The sequence below is a fragment of the Corylus avellana genome, chromosome ca9 (assembly GCF_901000735.1).
Source record: "Corylus avellana chromosome ca9, CavTom2PMs-1.0".
NCBI lineage: Eukaryota > Viridiplantae > Streptophyta > Magnoliopsida > Fagales > Betulaceae > Corylus > Corylus avellana.
Window position 1 is genome coordinate 7,893,514 of NC_081549.1, and position 8,985 is coordinate 7,902,498.

Consider the following 8,985-nt stretch of genomic DNA (forward strand, 5'->3'; position numbering starts at 1 on the left):
GGTGGGGGGCTCAAACTTTTTGACTCTTTTGGCCCCAACTCCGACACAGCAAACAAAAAAAGCTTAGCATAAGACATGGGGCCCCCAGTTTGTCTGGGATTTATGGCTCAATCAAAAGCCACCTTTGCACCGCCACAGAGGCACCAAATTTATAGAGAGAAAGAGAATCATTTGAGTGAGAATAATTTTAACTGATAAAATTTTGGAGAAAATAAAATATTAGGTGAATAAGATACATGGATCCCACTTTTTGTTGGTATGTTTGTGGAAAGACTGATGATTGGTCGAATAGCTCCAATTCCATACAATTATATGGATAAACAGCTTTATTACATTTAAAAAATTAAAAATTAAAAGACAGAGAGGCTGCTAAAGTGATTACTTTATCTGAGCATAACCATAATAGTACATGTTCACTTCAAAAATCTAGACGATAAAAATCACATACGCTCTTTCGAGCCCGGTTGACCCAACTCTATCAAATTTGCTTGTGAAGTTTTTGGATGCCCTATCCTTAGGATTTGGCTTAGATATATCTCCTTCAAATTATCATCCAATTGATAATGTTCTCTATAAACTTTTAATTGTAATAATGTCCCCCTTCAAACTACAAAAAATTGTCAATATCCCTTCTAATGACGAAAATACCTATAATAAAATTCAAAACAATAAAATAAAATAACTAAAACTAAAAATTTTAAAAAATAAAAATAATAAGGGAGTGGGAGTTTTTTTTAAAAAAAATTATTATTATTTTTCTTTTGTTTTTTTCAAATTTATAAGGGTATTTTTGTCTTTTTGACAAAAATTTATAGTCTTTTTTTTTTTACATGTTTAGGGGGAGATATTGACAATGTTTTGGTAGTTTGGAGAGAGAACATTATTTCAATTGAAAGTTTAGGAGGGACATTGTCAATTTGTGGTAGTTTGAGGAAGATATGTGAATTTATATATAAATCTCAGGACATAAATTTTCTCCAAACCAGTCTGGAAGAAATATTCTCCAACCCATTTAAAATAGTGTCAAGTGTGTATAAACTTTTAAAACGTACATTAAATTCTTAAGGGCATTAATAGCAATTTACTAACTTAGACTAATGTTTTAAATGTTTATAGACATTTGACACTATTTGAAATGGGTTGACGAATATTTTCTTCAAACTGGTTTGGATGAAATTTCTGTCCATTAAGAAATCTCTTTTTTTTTTTTTTTTTTTTTTTAATTTTTTATTATACAGCACTTAAGCCAAATCTCGTTCGTAGTTTCCAAAATAAAACATTGAAATAGCTCAATAAAAAAAATCAAGGAAAAATACACTACAATTCCATTTGGACATAAGCCACTAAACTTTAAAAAGTGATATTTGACCTAATTCGACTACCTATTTACTATACATATTCTTCTTCTTTTTCTTTTTTTTTTTCTTTTTTTTTGAATCAATGAGAATTCACTTTATTCACTTCGGTGGAAAAATCTAGAGCTAAAAAACTCTAAACAACAAAAGCAATGTCAAAAATGGTGTTACGGGGCTCTTCTATCCAAATCTTTTCACTACTCTCCCTAATTGCAACTTTTGCAAGCCCATGAGCAGCCTCGTTAGCTGTCCTTTTAACATGGTTGATGTCCCAATTTCGAAAAACCTTCAGTACTTCAAGAATGTCTCCAATAATATGCCCATACTTGCACCAAATGGAACCTGCGCGCTAACCGCCTCAACAACTTGCTTGGAATCTCCCTCCAAAATAATGTCCATAAAATCAAGATCCCTACACAATTCAGCTGCTCCAAGGGCTCCCATCGCTTCACACGTGACTGGGTCTTGTATGGTCTCCAATGAATATTCATTGATAGGAAAGAAAATGCAATACATGAAGTCCAAAATTCAGCTGCTCCGAGGGCCCCCATCGCTTCACCCGTGATTGGGTCTTGTATGGTCTCCAATAAATATTCATTAATAGGAAAGAAAATGCAACACATGAAGTCCATATGAATTCTTTTTACTTGAACTTTTAAAATTTCCCTTAAAAAAAAAAAAAAAAAAAAACTATATAGAAGGGTGTCGGGATTGTTCACTCACAGATTGATCACAAATGAAGTGAGAGTCATCTTTGAAAAATTGATGTCTGCCCCAGATTCTGAGGGTGGTGTGTTTAACACAATTATGCCTTTAATTTTAATGGGAAAAATGAATTTATTCCTTTGTCCAAACAAGGACTTAAGATAATGATAAAGTCATAAAGAAGTTAGTCTAATCTAAATCTTTTACTGTGCATCCCCATAATTTATCTTCGTGCAAGTATGAGTTGGATTGTTGCTTTTCGGAAAGTTGAGCCCAGCAGAACACTCCTAGAAATACGGGATTTGATTCTTGAGCACACCAATAAACTTTGATTTCTGTCTAAATGGAAACAAATCATTTCATTGACAAGACTATAATTAACGAATTTATCCACCGACACAGAAACTAAATCATATTACCAAATCACCAAAAAGATATTCAGTACTTTTATCCATCTTTATTCAACTTTCAATTATTTTATAAAAATTGATAAGTGAATGCGAAGAATGATATTATTATTTTTTTTTAAATATATAAACTGCCATGGCAAAGACTCTTTCACATGCCTCTTAATTTCTTATTAAACAACCATTTTGTGGAGGTTTTGAGCCAATAGTTTTGTTATTTTTTTAGATTTTTCAAAGACATTGAGCTTTGTTTTTAAAGTTTTTTTTTTCTTTTTTTAAAAAAAAAACAAAAACATTAACAAAAAATAATATGAAACGCATAAAAATTATTTTCATATTTATTTCAAATCAAAACACTTTTTAAATCAATTTGAAAAAAAAAAAAAAAAAAAAAAGCGTCAAACAAACATTTTTTTTGACATGTCCGCACAAGAGGGGGATGAGGATTCAAACTAGTAACTTCTACTTCATTAGACATGGTCCCAGCCGATTGATGTACCTCTTGAGGACACATCAAACACACATTAACAAACAAAACATGGTTCTTGAATTGGGATTTTGCCGAGCTCCGCCATCAACTAAATTGGATTGTGATAGTGTTATTGCTTGAAGTATGAAACAAATAACACCATCATAGAGATAATTGGATAAAAATTTGCTATAAACTGGCTCTTGCATCTAATTCATATAATAAAGTGACATGTGGACCCTTAACATGTGAAAATCACATATTTTTTTAATAACATGTGCTTCTCATGTGTTTTTTAAAGAGCTACGAGACATGTCACTTTACTAGATGGATTTGTATGAATTTATTACAAACTAGTTTGTAGCAAATTTTTGTACTATATTATCCCTTAACAATCAGCTTTTAACTATCAAAACATTTTTTTTTCGATTTTAACTATCAATGTTTCCATGCACGTATATCTGGCTCATCATTTTAGCTATTCGTTTTCACTTTTTCATTTAAAATATTATTTCTTCATCTATTTTCTCTATTCTCAAAGAAAAAATAGAACAAGATTGTGTGTGTTTTTTTATTTATTTATTAATATAGCTCAGCACTGTAGTAACTCAACAATTCTTTAACTATTTTGCAAAGCGGGATATAAAGTCTTTTTAAGAAATTTTTGTTACATGACCAAGCTATTTTGTTAAGCCCAATACGAGTGTTTTTAAAGGCTTGCCAAAAAAACCAAGTTACCCTTTGTTACGTTAGGGTGGAAAAAAAATATATATTTATCACGTTATAACGTATAATTGGACAAAGTTTTCTTTCAAACTGGGTTAGAGAAATTTTCTTCAACCTAGTTTATAAAACTGACATGTGTTTATTTTTTTTAATAACATGTGAGATGCACATAAATTTTTAATATAATTTATTTCAACTTTGTTCTCCCGTAAAATATTTTTGTTATTTTGTTTTTCAAGCTATGCAAATAAAGAAAGAAGAACAACGTCATATATAGTGTAATTAAGTTTTTATTTATCTTGTTTGTAATTACTTTTTAATCTTATATATCTTGAAAAAAAAAAAATTCAATCTAAAACAAAAGAAATTTTTGATAAATTTAATGTAAGAATTTATATATTACTAAATTAAAAGTAAAAATACCTCATTTAGATTTTTTTTTTTTTCATTCAAGCCTCAAATGAATTGCCCGTGATGGTGGTGTAGAATATAGATGGAATCCTCCAACCAACCAAATTAAAGAAATAAATAGCATTTATCTTCATTTGCTTGGAATTCATATATAGAATCTTTTTATCTTTTGTTTTCTTTCGAGTTTTGACGTTATCTAATATGAGAAGTTGGCCTATTTATATCATACACCTGGCTCACTTGGAACTTATTACGTTGGCCTATTTACATCATACACCTGGCTCACTTGGAACTTATTACTATGAGTTATAGCATGTCGTGTTTAGAACGCATCCTACCTAACAAGGGCATCACAAATTGGTAAAACATTTAAACTATCACCCTTGAATTTAATGCTATTTAGTATACTCTTAAAGCATTCTCCCATTCGAATAAATTGGAGAGTATTCACTATTCAGTCCTTTATATCACAAGGATAAAATTGTCTTTTAACTTTTTTTGGGAGGATAATTTTGTCATTGTGATATAAAGGATCAGATACTCTCCTAGTCATTTGGACAGGAGAGGATCATTTTTATCTAGTATAGTCTTTATATGGCTTATAATTGCTATATTTATTAGCTATTATGAGTCACTTTACCTCTTCAACAAATACTTCAAAATAGAGCGTTTTCATCCAATTTGCTTTAGTAAACCTTCATATATGAAAGTTTATTGTAGCAACCTATGCTAATATAATATGAATTTCCACTCATCTTGTTTCTCTCTCTTAGTCCTTTTTCTCTCTCTCTCTCTCCCTTCATCTAAAATTAAACAAATAATATTTAAAGAAAAATAGAAATTAGAATAAGAATAGAAAAATGAGTAGGTAAAATATAAATTTATAGTTTTTCAGTAATTAATTTGACTACTATTGCTGAAAATGCTCTCATTTAATTTGACTACCAATTAGGCCAATAGCAGCCTCTTGTTGACCGACTTCGAGCCTTCAAGTTGGTTGGACTTGGGTCGAAGGCCAAATTGGCCAATCTCAACCCATCGGTAATCAATCCAAAATTGAATTAGAGAAAATTCACCAACAGAGGTGGTGGTTCGATGATTTCAGGGAGCACTTCTACTGGGTTTGGATAATGCAAGGGCATGGGTGGGGTTCGACTCCCGAATATATGAATCCTCATGCCTATTTTTATTATTCTCCTTGTGTCTCATCGATGCCTTGGTAAGACAGGCGGTTAAGTTATGGCAAAAAATAAAAATAAAAAATTATCATTTCTCTTTGTTGATTCTCTTTTATCTTCTGTCCTCCATTTTTTTTATTTTTTTTTATTTTTTACAATCTCCTAAATTTTGGCTATTGAATTAGTCAAATTTATAGCACTTAAAAGTTTCATAAATGAAACTAAGCTTTCACCCTTCAGTTAGGTTAAACCTTGGAAATTAACATTCATGACCAAACGATTGCTAGCATTATTAGGTCAATCCAAACTCCATGAGACAGCTCCAGCTCATTATTAAAGAAACATTTTGGGGTTGACTATTCCAATTAATAAACAACGTGCAATTTAATTTAAATATTCTTAATTAATCAAAATCATCCAAAATCAAATTAGATCTTCCTAGGTTGAAGTGCCCGTATTGTCGGATCTTGTCTTTTAACTTCATGGCTGTGTTTGGCAAAGAGTCGGACCGGACTAGATCCAAAAACTCAAAAAATTCTTTTCAAAATCAACTCCAGCATTTTTACTTTTCACATCGAGTGGTGATTTTTGGCACATCGACGTACTTGAACAGTAAGCACGCCGGTGTTAAAATTTATTTTATTTTATTTTATTTATTGTTCAAATATTATTTTAATAATATTTTATAATATTTTAACACCAGCGTGCTTACTGTTCAAGCAACCAGCGTGCTTACTGTTCAAGCACGCCGATGTACCAAAAATTACTACTCTTTTACATCATATCAATCACTTTTTATTACTATTCAAATAAAAAAATCACTACAAAAATTTTTTTTTACTTTTTTATACAAAACATTCTTACTTTTTTCTCTCATATCAATCAAATCTGCTACAGTATCGTTCCACTCCATTTTTCCATTTCATTGCCAAACACAGCCCATATGTATGTCCATCTTCCTTAGTATTTATTCAACTCTATTTTAGAGAGAAATTACATTTACTCCTTTTAATTAATTAATTTTTAATGTAATATGGCAATAGTTTCTTTCTGCAACCCAAAGTAATAAAAATATCGTCTATAAGATAAATATTATAGATAATATTAGATTATTATTTATCTCAAAAATTTAAGTTGATAAAAACATGTAAATTTAATCATTTAATCAAATACTTTAACATTCATCCTCACGTGTGAGATTAAACTCTCTTTTAATAAGTAAAGTCCAACACGTGAAACATTGAATTTAAATGGGGTGAATTGACCGAGTCAAGGTTCGAGCTCAAGAGTCACAACTTGTCCTAAAAACTTAAAATGATCAAAAAAAATAGTAAATTTAATCGTTTAATCAAATATTTTAACAGATAAAAAGGCAAGTCACTTTGACTTGTGGAAGAGAGACATTTGGGAGCGAAACCAAAGTAAGCATCGGAGGACAGTAGTTCCCCAAAAATTATATGTTTTTGTGTGAATTATGATAACCCCTCTAAAATTGATTTTTTATCCTCCTAATTTTATTTTATTTTATTTTTGTATTGTCCAACCCCCTTACCGAAAAGTCATTATAACCCCAATGATAAATTGGGATGAGACATTACCACAAAAAAAAAAAAAAAAAGAAAAAAAAAAGAGAGTGATATTATAAAAAAAATAAGATAATTAAAGATGAGAAAATGCAGTTAACCCTTATTTAATTTTCCCAAAAACACATGAAAATTCTGAACTCCAATCCTTGCCAACCATTAAATCGGTGAGCAAAGCTCCAATCATTGCACCCAACAAATTATTTGCTCAAAATCTCTATATGAACACACAATAATACTATTTGGATCTTATTTTGAATTTTAGCCGTTGAAATTGTGAGCATCCCCATCCCTCCACACATGCTTGCAAAGGTGCACGGTTTAGGCTGCTTTGTTTGAGACATCATGGTTTCCTAAAACGATGCCGCATGCGTGCGTAAAAGTGCAACAGCAAATTCTTCGGCACTGGTTCGCGCCGCGGCATCTCAAAGGATAAACGGTCAGATGCGTAATTTTGCGTATAGCGTTTGACACGTAAAGGTGGGGAAGAAAGAGGAAGAAATTCGTGATCCCGGTGATCATGTGCTGTGGCTCGTGAGTCACGGTCAATGATTCCGCCCGTAATTGTCGCTTAATTTTTGGGTACGTTCCTTGTTCCGGCCTATATTTACAAGACTGCCATTGAGTGTGATAATGAATTTTTTTATTTTTTATTTTATTATTATTCTTTTCTTGTCATGATTATTATACATGTTATAGATATTAGCCAAAGTTCATATTCATGATGCTGCTTCATTGGTTTATTTATTAATTTTTGCTTTTCATGATGTTAAGAAATTCTAAAGGTTTACATGTGAGGCAATAGACATTGGATTTACGAAAAGTCACCTTCTTGGCTGGCAACTCTTTAACGTAATTGCAAACCGACTATGATGTGACAGTTCTAATTAACTTTTTTTTTTTTTTTTAATTTTAAAAATGACTTATCTAAATATTAATAAATATTAACAGTGTAAGATAATCGTAGATTAAAAATGTAATTTTTAGCATTACTATTTAATGATACTGTAAACTGAGAAAAAAATAATTTGTATTAATTTCCGGGAAAAAGATAACCACATGAAAATGCATGAAGGATTGGAGGATTTTAGTGTGACTTGAAGAAAACTATAACATGTAGCTGTCTTTGATCTGTCATTAAAATATCCAACTTCTGTTGGTTTGTTTTTGTCCTGAGCCATTGATAATATCTAGCTACAACTTAGCAGGGCCGGCTAATGAACTTGATGAAATTCAACTAATTTCTTTAATAACAATTTAATTCAATTGAGGCCAAGCAAAAATGAGCTGCACACCATTTTTTAATTTTTATTTTTAATGTTTTTTTTTTTTTTCGGGCTCCAGGGTAGCTTAAAGGGGTAGACAACTTAAGACTTCCAAGACATAACACTTTCTAAAAAATAGTATTAAAAGTGTATTAAGAACTAAAGTTTATTTTTTTAAAAAAATGACATAAAAAAGCCTGTTAAGCAATAAATAAAAAAACCCAAAAAATAATTTTTAATTAATGATAGCAAAAAAAATAATTAATTACTTTATTGTAACGTCAATTTGTAATATAATTATGTGAGAATATATATATATATATATATATATATATATATATACACACATTTTTGTGGGTATAAAATATGAGAATTATAGGAGAAGCAAGAGAGAGAAAAAAACACAATAAATTTACGGGTGGTTCGGTGTTAATTGTTAAACAATTACGTCAACCACTCAATTAACTTAATTTATTTGCAATATAAAAGTCTCTATTTATACTTTATAGGAAGAGGAATGCAAATGAAGAATATTTTGATATTATTATAATATAAAATATATTAAAAAATATATATATATATATATTTTCATATATTCTAACAACTTAAATGTTTTTTTGATAATATATATATATATATTGTTCAATAGACAAAATTGCAATATGACAGACCGAAAACTGCCGTGATCATATTAGACATATTTTTCTAATAATAGGATTCATTGGATCTACGAAAGAGATAAAAAGAGGGAAAGTCTCACAAAACAAAACATTTAATTGATTTTAAGGTCGCTCTCCAACTTATTATCTTCCCTCGCAGGATGGATGTTAAGACAAGAATTTTGTCGCCTATGATATTAATTGCCACAGATATTTCTGCTGTGTGA